The following is a 12,788-nucleotide window of genomic DNA, read 5'->3' on the forward strand; positions in this document are numbered from 1 at the left end:
TCTGGGTGGGATGCTCTTCAGATGGTCGGTATGGACTCAATGGCCTGCTTCCACACTGTTTGGGTTCTATGTTCTTTTGGAAGGTTTTTGGAGGGTTTCCATCATGAAACTGATGAGCTTTCTCACCATATCTTACCAAATGTGCCTCATTAATTACCCATTCCTGCCTCTATGGTGTCCTCACATTTGATTCAGCCTCCATTTTTACTTAGCCTCACTGTACCCACTCTCAGCAGATATTCTGAAATTCATTGGCTTCCCTGCCACCTGCACTAGCTTTAATAAATGTACCCAAGTAGTCAATCCGGAGCAAGGTTCATGAAAGTTGCCCCAGACCTGACAGACAGGGGTAAATCTGCATGGGGTCCTAGAGGTCCTGCTGGACGGGGTAGTGCACAGTCAGGACTTCCTGTATCCCAGGACCACCAGAGATGGCTGCACCATCAGACCATGCTTAGGAGAGCTCCCCCAACACTTACACCAACAACAGCTCTGCCACTCACTTTCAACTCCCTTAATAGCTGCCTCTCTCTCATTCCAGGAGGAAAACTGAGCAGAAAGAGACAAGATGGTAGTGGGCTGCCTGACTTTAGGCATGTCACCCGTTATTAAGACAGCATTCTGGCTCTAACAGCCCCAAGTGCCGACTGACTGTATCCAAGTCCCTGAACTGGTATCAGAGACTGCCCTTGACTTACTGGGCTGGGACCCTCTGAGCAAAGAGCTAAGACTATTGACTTAACTGAGGACTGCTCGCTATTATGTTCAGGTCTAATTATAAGTTAATGAAATACTACATATGCCTGTAGAAACAAGAACCAGCAGCAGTTTATTACATGTGCTTACAGATACACAGGGTGGCTCACCAAGCTCTCTCCTCCAGGTCATCTGACTCACTCTCTTAAAGGGCCAGCATGCAACTACATACTGGGGACAATAGTGACTCAGAGGGGGTGTTTAGATGGCATGTAGATAAGGACAGGTAAGCTGTGTGATCTGGTGATTAAACAATGACTAGTGTGAGAGAGTCGAGTTGTAAGTGCAAGGAATGTCAGCCTGTGTGCCGTGAGGCATGACTGTTCCTGGTTCTAGTTTCTACAGGCCTACATCATGGTCTTTAATTAACTTATAATTAGACCGGAACATAATAGTGAGCAGTCCTCAGTCAAATCAATAGTCTTAGCTCTTTGTTCAGAGGGTCCCAGCCCAGTAAGTCAAGGGCAGTCTCTGGTACCAGTCCAGGAGCTTGGATACAGTCAGTCAGTCTTTCACTTGCTGTGCCACCATGGGACTGGTGAGGATCAACATCAGGTGACCAAGACTTGTCTGAGTGCACAGTGGCTTTCAAAGATGACGCAGGCGCAAGGGAGGCTGGTCTTTTGGTAGCTAGTTGGTGAGCAGTGAGTTGTTGTGGGAACTTCTTGTGGTAGAACAGCACCCAGAATCAGGTTAGGGGGTGCCATCACACTGCGGCTAGTAATTAATGAGGTGAGTTTGGTAAGAGATGCCGAGAAATCTCTTTAGTCTCCACAGTGAGTTTCCCTCCACTTAGCTAAAATTAAATTCAGCCCATTGTCTCGAAACTGAAACTTTCTAACTTTCCAAAGATGCTCCCTGATGTTTTATGCTCCTTGGTTTAAAAATAATATTGTTTACCCAGTAGATTCACGTAACTCAGAAGGATCTGTGTAATTTAAAATGTACGTGTCGATATAAGTTGCAGTTGATGACAGCACTAGGGTCAAAAGGGTGACGTCAGCCAATTATGAGAATGTATACTGAATCTCCTGGAACCAGTTTAGCCAGCAGTACTAAATAAAACCCGAAAAAACTGCGGATGTACTGGCTGGGCTGGGAATGGTAGCCTATCACTAGCTGCCCTTGAGAAAGTGGTGGTGAGCTGCATTCTTGAAGGGTTGCATTTCATTTGGTGTATATACAGCTAAACTGCCACTGCAGAGGGAGTTCCAGGATTTTCTCCAAGTGACACTGAAGGATTGATATTTGCAGGTTAGGATGGTTAAGGCCTTGGAGAGAAATTTGAGGGTGATAGTGCTCCCATGTAGCTACTGCCTTTGTCCTTCGAGAGAGTAGTGGCCATGGGCTTGGAAGGTACTAGCTCAGAAATCTTGGTTCACACTGCTGCTCCTGAGGCTCGGTGATGAACAAATTAAATATTTATTGATGTGGTGTCAATCATGCTTTGCTATGGGCGGTGATCAATGAGTGTTGTTGGAGCTGCACCCATCCAGGCAAGTTGGGGGGGTACTCCATCACACTCCTGACATGTGCCTTGTAATGTTGGGACAGGCTTTGAGGAGTCAGGAGGTGAGTTACTCACTACAGTATTCCTAGCCTCTGATCTGCTGTTGTAGCCATTGTGTTTATATAGTTAATCCAGTAATTATGGTCAATGGTAACCCCCAGGATGCTGATAGTGGGGAATTCATCAATGGCAATACATTGTTGTAAATACTTCAGCTTTATCTTTTAAATGACGTGCTGAGCTCTAATAATTCTCAAATTATTGAGAATGGGGATATTTGTAGACCTCCTCTTCCAGTGAGTTGATTTGTTGTCCACTACCTTTCAGCGCTGGATGTGGCAGGGCTGTAGAGTTGAGTTTGATCCATTGCTTGTGGAATCACTTACCTCGATCTAAACCTTAATGCTTATGCTGTTTGGCATGCAAGTTGTCCTATATTGTAGCTTCACCAGGTTGACACTTCATTTTTAGGTATGCCTGGTGCTGCTCCTGGTATGCTCTCCTACACTCTCTATTGAATCAGGGTTGATCCCCTGGCTTGATGGTAATGGTGGAAGGGGAGTAAGCTGAGTCATGAGGTTGCAGATTGTGTTGGAGTACCATTCTGCTGCTGTTGATTGCCTACAGAGACTCATGGATGCTCAGAGAACAATTTATTTCAATTCTTCTTCATAAAGGTGCATTTGCCCATGGCAGTATTGATACAGGTAGCAACATACAGTCATTGCGGAGATAAAGTCCCATTTTCCCATTAGATGTACTCTCCAATGTGTTGTGTGGCATTATCACCATGCTAAATGGAAATATTTTGAATAGATACCCAAAAGCAACATAACCTGGACAACATTTGGGCTTGAATTAACCCATGACAAGTAACAGTCATGCCACACAAGTGCCAGGCAATGACCATCACCAAGCGGGAATCAAACCATCTTCCTTTGACACTCAGTGGCATTACTATTGCTGAATTCCCCACTACCAACAATCTGGGGTTACCATTGTCCAGAATTTGAATTGAACCCAGTTACATAAATGCTGTGGCTACAATGGCAGGTCAGAGGCTAGGAGTCCAGCAGCAAATGACTTCCTCCTGACTCCCCAAGACCTGTCCAGCACCTACAAGGTACCAGTCAGAAGTGTGATGGAATACTTCCTGCTTGCCCGGATGAATGCAGCTCCATTAATATTCAGAAAGCATGACACCATTGAGGACAAAGTAGCCCGCTTGGTTGGTTCCACATCTAACACCTTCAACGTTCAGCCCCTCCACCAAAATACAGCAGTAGCAGTGTGTACCATCTACAAGATGCGCTGCAGTAACTCATCAAGGCACCTTCGCCAGCACCTTCCAAACTCACAACCTTTACTATGTAGAAGGACAAAGGCAACAAGTGGATGGGAAAACCAGAAACTGATAAACTCCAAACCATCCATTCTCCGAGTCACACCCACACCATCCATTCACTGTTGCTGGACTGAAATCCCGTAACTCCATGACAAACAGCACTGAGGTCAAACACACATACTCCAAAGACTATTGCAGTTTACAATGTAGCTCATTTCCATTCCCAAAGGGCCATTAGTCATCAGCAATAAATGTTAACCTAGGCAGCGATTCCAAGATCTCATGGGTAATTGAATAAAATGTGATGGGGATAGAAAGTCCCAACAATACACTGACCATTATGACATGCAAAACCACAATGCAAGGTCAAATGGACAAACTCCCTTTCACTCATAGGATGGTGTTTCTGTTCAGTACAACAATGCCATCCATCAAGGCAGGAAGATGCATTTCCAACAGCTATTACTGATAAGCTCCAAGATGTCCCCAGTACACCACACTACAATCATGAGTGGGAAACCTATAACAAACAATGAAAGGAATTTTTTTTATAAAAACCTGATATTCACTTCAGGATTTCAGAGTAGCTGGGCATTTGCTCGTACATCAACACTCCATTTACCCATCCTGTGGATTTGGGAGGAAAAACAACTCTTCCCAACCCCATTTTCAGGAAAACAATAATTGTAACTATCTTGAATTGAATTAGAATTAGATTTATTGTCACATGTACTCCAATGAGTGCAGCGAAAGGTTTACAAGTCGTCACCAATGGCACCACCTTAGGTACAAAGGTACCTAGGTACAGATTCTTCAGTACAAGTTCTTAGGAAGGAAATTAGAAAATAAAGAAATAAAAAGTCCAGCACTACAATCCTTCCAACACAGCCCACGCTGGCACCTAGTGTCTAGTCCGTGCTAGGCCTTGACTCCAGATTGCACTGGGCTTCATCTCGAGGGCAGAAGACCGCAATCACCTCAAGGCTAGAAGTCCAAGCTGGGCTGAAAAACTGCCATGGCAGCAAAGAGACTGCCACGCTGCACTGAGAGGACACTTTGCCAGGTCCGCACTGAGGCTGAGAGTTCAGGACGTTGCTGAAAAGAAAGGAGAGAGACAAAAAAACACAAAAGAGAAAAAAGTGAAAGAAACAGCTGGAACGAACTCTGGCTGAAGTGTTTTACTCCACCACCATCTTGGAAGAGAGGGGAGTTGGAAGATAAATGAAGCTGTGGAACCTATCAAAGTGTTTCCCTGTTGGCCATAGCAGGGAAAATCTTGAAAACCATTCTCCTGAATTACTGACTTCCTCTAGCTGAGGAAACCCTCCCAAAGACCTTCCAGAGAAACATCTGTGTAGTTTTTCTTGTCAGACAATTCCAAGGAAATGTCAAAAGACCTTCTGGATGTCTTCAATGCATTAATTGACCAATAATCACTCAGTGCTTTGGACTATACTCCAAAGATTTTGGTGTTACAATTTATCAGACTTACACATACTGTTCGGGTGTTGAACCTACTCTTTAGTGATGTACATTACATACATATACCTGAATGACTGAAGACACTACACTGACGCCACAATGCAGTGAGCGTGACTAAGGGTGAGGTGAGTACTTTTAAACCAGGAAGCCATATGTCGGGATGTCACATAACTGGCTTAAAAGATACAGGTCTTTCTTTTGGAATCCATGCTGTAAATCAATCCTGATGTTTTCCGGCATTTTCTACTTATACCGTCTGGGAGTATTGCGCTCTTGTAATCTGCTTTTGGTGTTGTTGGTTGATTAGAAAATAGCTGACTGCATTGAAGGGAGGCTTGTTGTGGTGCAGTGGTAGTGTCCATATCTCTGATCCAGGAGGTTCAAGTTCCACTTGCTCCAGGGTATGCAGTATCATCACTGAATAGGTTGATTCGAAACATAAATAAATAAACAATCTGAAGGTTTATTCAAATCTGAGAAAACCATCCCAGAATAAAGTACAGAAAACAACACTTAAAGAGAAAAACTATACTTTAAAGAAACATGTTGTCAAGAGAGCAGAAAATGTCTCCCATGAATATTGTTTCTAACATCAGTGTCTCAAACCCAGCAGTTATATGTGTGTCGTCCTATAATATGGTTTAAACATAAACAGGAAACATTTGCTGTCTTGCACTGCAGATTCCACAGACTGACTTTATGAAAGAAACACATCAATTTTACTGCCATACTGCATTATATTGTTTCCAGCTAATACTGTGCAGCTTTAATCCTTAAAACAGTACTTCCCAAAGCATTTTTTTCATACTTCCAGAATGGAAAAATAGTCAAATTGATGAATGAAACATAATGGTCCAAATATCAGAGGTGACCTCATTGAAATATACAAGTTTTTTTAGGGACTTGACCGCATAGATACAGATAGGTTGTTTCCCCATGTGGGAGAATCTGGGACCAGTTGATGTAACGTCAAAATAAGGGGTCGCCCATATAAGACAGAGATGAGGAGGAATTTCTTCTCTCAGAAGGTAGCGAATCTGTGGAACTGTTTACTGCAGAGGGCTATCGAGGCTGGGCTGCTGTGTTCAGCAAACCTTGTTTTAATGGACACTTTATGAACCGATACTCTTGACAAACTAGCAAAAATTATACACCTCAAATACTGTGAAGTTTACTGTATTATTCTGTCCAATTATTATAGTTTTTTAATGTATTTATCTAAATGCAAATATGCTTGTTGTTCAATCAAATGGCTATAGGAGGAATCAACAGTTGATTCAATTTCGAGTCAATTTCTCCTCAAATACCAAATGTCCGAGTAGTCAGATGAGGGAGCAAGTGAGAAGGCTCTCTGTTGGTAGGTTTTATTTAGGGCAAAGTTGAATAATGCTGTAAATAAAGTATAACAGTAATGTGTAAACACCTGCATTATGTTTCTATTACTTAGTGTGTGTGTTTAACATTGATTATGTGGACCTCTTGTTTACCTGGACTATTTGATCAACCGGTGCACTCCTGGTCCCACAGATGCCGGGTTATAAAAAGTTTACTGTATGTTCACAGTTAAGATAGACAGATTTTTAATCAGTAAAGGAATCAGGGTTATGGAAAAGGCAAGCAAATGGAGTTGGGGATTATTAAATCAGCTGTGATTTCACTAAATGGCAAAGTGGACTTGATGGGCTGAATGGCCTACTTCTACTCCTACATCTTATGGTCTAATAGTCTTATGGTCATCCTCAAAGTGGATGTCCAATACGGTCATTTCCAACTTTTATTGGTTCTTTCCCCCCTGGACGTAGCCCCAGAGCTGGGTGAGGTGGATATTACTGGGAGTTGAGATATGACCTGGGAGAGTGGGAGTATTGTGTGGGTGGGTTAGGGACGCTGGCTAAGTGGCAGTAAGAAGCCCCTTTTCACTGACATTTTCAGGTCAGGAATCAGACCTAAAAGATTGATTCCTCCCACTATTAAATAAAATGTAAGGTTTCAAAAGTTTCACAGCTGTTAGCACTTGGTTGGAGCTCCAGGGCAGCCATCTTTGTTGCAGAGTTCATGACCCCAAAATTTGAACTCTTAAGTCTCTCACTGGAGATTGTGAGCTGCACTTTGGCAAGCCTGGCCATTAAAACTATTTTTTTCTCTCTCTCTGTAGTTATTGTTTTAACAGTTACGTGTCATGTTCTGTATCTCTGGGGTATCCAAGCTAGAAACAGAATATTGAAGTTCTGACCAGTTTAATAAAGGAATTGGAATTTTAAAGTCAAAGAAGATAAGAACAATTTATTCTGGACGAATTGTGAAACAAGGTGGCCTTGATTATTGCAATAGTCAGCCACTTTTATCAGGAGCTCACAAAAAAAGAACTTTCTGACACTGTAGGAGGAGGATGAACACAATAATCACTACCAAAAGCCACCATTGAAGATGGGCACCAAAGAGATACATTTGCAGATGTGACAATGCATTAGATGGTTTCCAAGTTAGAATGAGACAATAATCTTCCACAAGAGCAAATTGAAAAAGATAGTCACCCAGAAAGACATATTTGATCCATCTCTCAGGAGTTGAAACATAAGGGAAGAAAGTATACATAACAGAGCAGGAATTCAGGAGGAGACATGTTGGGGTCTTCAGAGAATACTGTAGCAATATGTCTCCAGCAGATCTGTGATATATCTTTAAGGGACATGGTCATGGTGAGTGAAGCTGTATGTGCTGCAGTGCACCTGCATTGCTTAGCTTGAGCCCAGGTATGCAAGTGTCTTTGATGGTAAGTATATACGGAGGTACCAAGTATTGTAATAGAAGCTTATTGAATTTTTCAGTACTATGTGACTAATTTCATGCCCTTTTATTGTGGGAGCTAGAATAAGTATTGCTGTGTGATACAGGTAGATCGTCAGTATATTAAGCCACATCACATTATGGTAACAGCATGGGGGTAGTAGCGCTAGTAAATGTTCATTAAGGATCTTCACTAAAGATCAGATGGACCATAAAGAATTCAGATGAAACACCATAATATAAGTTTACTTGGTTACAGATCTCCACCTGAATTAGCCAGGAGGCAGGTTTACCTTCTCTCGAGTTGAAGTTCAATATCTATCAAGCTACAAGCTCTCTATCTATTTTATCAATAAAGAAACAAAGTTTCAGCCTGGTTCTTGGTGTCAAAGTTAGGGTACAGCAGTCAAAAGGCTTTTGACAGGTTTAAAAGTAAAATCAGCAGCTAAAAGAACAAAGAAGAAAGAACAAAGATAATTACAGCACAGGAACAGGCCCTTCGGCCCTCCAAGCCTGCACTGATCCAGATCCTCTATCTAAACCTGTCATCTTTTTTCCAAGGATCTGTATCCCTCTGCTCCCTGCCCATTCATGTATCTGTCTAGATACATCTTAAATGACGCTATCGTGCCCGCCTCTACCACCTCCGCTGGTAACGTGTTCCAGGCACCCACCACCCTCTGCATAAAGAACTTTCCACGCACATCTACCTTAAACTTTCCCCCTCTCACCTCAATCGTGACCCCTAGTAATTGAGTCCCCCACTCTGGGAAAAAGCTTCTTGCTATCCACCCTGTCTATACCTCTCATGATTTTGTAGACCTCAATCAGGTCCCCCCTCAACCTCCGTCTTTCTAATGTAAATAATCCTAATCTACTCAACCTCTCTTCATAGCTAGCGCCCTCCATACCAGGCATCCTGGTGAACCTCCTCTGCACCCTCTCCAAAGCATCCACATCCTTTTGGTAATGTGGCGACCAGAACTGTACGCAGTATTCCAAATGTGGTCGAACCAAAGTCCTATACAACTGCAACATGACCTGCCAACTCTTAGACTCAGTACCCCGTCCGATGAATGAAAGCATGCTGTATGCCTTCTTGACCACTCTATCGACCTGCGTTGCCACCTTCAGGGTAAAATGGACCTGAACACCCAGATCTCTCTGTGTATCAATTTTCCCCAGGGCTTTTCCATTTACCGTATAGTTTGCTCTTGAATTGGATCTTCCAAAATGCATCACCTCACATTTGCCTGGATTGAACTCCATCTGCCATTTCTCCGCCCAACTCTCCAATCTATCTATATTCTGCTGCATTCTCCGACAGTCCCCTTTACTATCTGCTACTCCACCAATCTTAGTGTCATCTGCAAACTTGCTAATCAGACCATCTATACCTTCCTCAAGATCATTTATGTATATCACAAACAACAGTGGTCCCAACATGGATCCCTGTGGAACACCACTGGTCACAGTTCTCCATTTTGAGAAACTCCCTTCCACTACAACTCTCTGTCTCCTGTTGCCCAGCCAGTTCTTATCCATCTAGCTAGTACACTCTGGACCCCATGCGACTTCACTTTCTCCATCAGCCTACCATGGGGAACCTTATCAAACGCCTTACTGAAGTCCATGTATATGACATATACAGCTCTTCTCTCATATATCAACTTTGTCGCTTCCTCAAAGACTTCTATCAAGTTAGTAAGACATGACCTTCCCTGCACAAAACCATGCTGCCTATCACTAATAAGCCCATTTTCTTCCAAATGTAAATAGATCCTATCCCTCAGTATCTTCTCCAGCAGCTTCCCCACCACTGACGTCAGGCTCACCAGTCTATAATTACCTGGATTATCCTTGCTACCCTTCTTAAACAAGGGGACAACATTAGCAATTCTCCAGTCCTCCGGGACCTCACCGTGTTCAAGGATGTCTGCTAAGGCCCCAGCTATTTCCTCTCTCGCTTCCCTCATTAACCTGGGATAGATCCCATCTGGACCTGGGGACTTGTCCACCCTAATGCCTTTTAGAATACCCAACACTTCTCCCCTCCTTATGCCGACTTGACCTGGAGTAATCAAACATCTATCCCTAACCTCAACATCCATCATGTCGCTCTCCTTGGTGAATACTGACGCAAAGTACTCATTAAGAATCTCACTCATTTTCTCTGACTCCTCGCATAACTTCCCTCCTTTGTCCTTGAGTGGGCCAACTCTTTCTCTTGTTACCCTCTTGCTCCCTATGTATGAATAAAAGGCTTTGGGATTTTCCTTAACCCTGTTTGCTAAAGATATTTCATGACCCCTTTTAGCCCTCTTAATTCCTCATTTCAGATTGGTCCTACTTTCCTGATATTCTTCCAAAGCTTCGTCTGTTTTCAGTCGCTTAGATCTTATGTATGCTTCCTTTTTCCTCTTTGCTAATCTCACAATTTCATCTGTCATCCATGGTTCCCTAATCTTGCCCTTTCTATCCCTTATTTTCACAGGGACATATCTGTCCTGCACTCTAATCAACCTCTCTTTAAAAGCCTCCCACATATCAAATATGGATTTACCCTCAAACAGCTGCTCCCAAACCACATTCCCCAGCTCCTGCCGAATTTTGCTATAGTTGGCCTTCCCCCAATTTAGCACTCTTCCTTTAGGACCACTCTTATCTTTGTCCATCAGTATTCTAAAACTTATGGAATTGTGATCACTATTCCCAAAGTAATCCCCTACTGAAACTTCAACCACCTGGTCGGGCTCATTCCCCAACACCAAGTCCAGTATGGCCCCTTCCCGAGTTGGACTATTTACATACTGCTCTATAAAACCCTTCTGGATGCTCCTTACAAATTCTGCCCCATCTAAACCCCTAACATTAAGTGAATCCCAGTCAATGTTGGGACAATTAAAATCTCCCATCACCACCACCCTGTTGCTCCTACATCTTTCCAAAACCTGTCTACATATTTGTACCTCTAACTCACACTCGCTGTTGGGATGCCTGTAGTACAGCCCCAACATTGTTACCGCACCCTTCCTATTTCCGAGCTCTGTCCATATTGCCTCACTGCTCGAGTCCTCCATAGTGCCCTCCTTCAGCACAGCTGTGCTATCCTCTTTGACCAGTAATGCAACTCCTTCACCCCTTTTACCTCCCTCTCTATCCCGCCTGAAGCATCTATATCCTGGGATATTTACTTGCCAATCTTGCCCTTCCCTCAACCAAGTCTCAGTAATAGCAATAACATCATATTCCCAGGTACTAATCCAAGCCCTAAGTTCATCTGCCTTACCTACTACACTTCTCGCATTAAAACAAATGTACCTCAAACCACCTGTCCCTTTGCGTTCATCATCTGCTCTCTGCCTACTCTTCCCCTTAGTCACACTGACTTCATTATCTAGTTCCTTACAGGCTTTAGTTACTACCTCCTTACTGTCCACTAACCTCCTCATTTGGTTCCCATCCCCCTGCCACATCAGTTTAAAGACTTCATACAAGTTTTAAACCTTTGTTGACAATATGGTTTAAATATAGTGTCCTCCTTTTTGAAGAAACTTTAAGCACTAAACTGTGATTTCCTAACCAATAGAAACTTACCTGTGTGCGATGTATGGTTTGTTCTGCCATTTTCTTTCCTTTACTTCAGTGCCAGAGCTCCTTATTTGTGACCCCTTATTTGATACAGACTCCATTTAATGACCAAAACCTACTACTGCAGGCTTCTATCTCTTAAAGACAGAGGTCTACATACAGCAACATTTCTTAAAAAGATTTCGGCCTTAAAAAAAAAATAGAATCAAAAGAGGAAAGGGTAAAAGGACAGAAAAGTCAACCAAGTAAAGGAAAGGAACAAACAAGCCTTCAATGTACTTCAATGAAATAAAAGCCACAGGCAAAAAAAATAGAAAGCAAGTATTTGACTACAGATTGTACAGTGAGAGTGATAACTTCACCAAACTACAGCTAATTAATCTACATATACATTTTTACTTCACAGATCAAGTCATATCAGTCCTGAGAGAAAATCCGTTAAAAAATAGACAGAAACCCAAGAATCTATTGATGACTTTGAGGCTAGATGCTGAAGGAAAGGGCATGAATGTGCTTTCCCTGAAGAATAAGTTGGTAATCATTGAATCCTGGCAGCATGGAAGCAGGCCATTCAGCCCATCGTGTCTACACTAACCCTCTGAAGAGCATCTCACTCAGACCCATCCCCCACTCTATCCCTGTAACCCTGCATTTCCCACGGCTAATTCCCCTAGCCTACACATCCCTGGACACTGTGGGCAATTTAGCATGGTCAATCCACCTAACCTACACATCTTTGCACTGTGGGAGGATTCCAGAGCATCCAGAGGAAACCCACGCAGACACAGGGAAATTGTGCAAACTCCACACAGACAGTCACCTGAGGGTGGAATCAAACCCAGGTCCCTGGTGCTGTGAGGCAGCAGTGCTAACCATTGTGCCACCTTCGCTTTGATCAAAGATTTCCAGAAAGATTATCTGGCCACAAGAAACAGCCACACCTCTGATACCCTGCAGGAAACAGGATACTAGCATGCATCTGAAATGGCACGACAACATCAATCACATGCTCTGGGTGCAGATGCCACTATTATTGCATTCAACAAAATGCACCAAAGCAGCAAGATCCATCATAAACACGATTTGTCCCAACTACTCAGATATTGCCCGCCATTCCTTCACATCTGCAAAGCATGTGGTACTAAAGAACGTTGGACATGTGTAAGGCAAACCTGTTTTCAAAACGCAAACCAGAGCAAGATCCAGGTGACCAACAACATGGTGTGACACCATAAAGCTGTCAGCACAGGAAGTTCTCCAAATGTGCACAAACATGTCAACAACATTAACAGCCAACACAGCAACCTTTGGAAGTAT

This window comes from Rhincodon typus, chromosome 21, assembly GCF_021869965.1.
Source record: "Rhincodon typus isolate 14 chromosome 21, sRhiTyp1.1, whole genome shotgun sequence".
Taxonomy (NCBI): Eukaryota; Metazoa; Chordata; class Chondrichthyes; order Orectolobiformes; family Rhincodontidae; genus Rhincodon; species Rhincodon typus.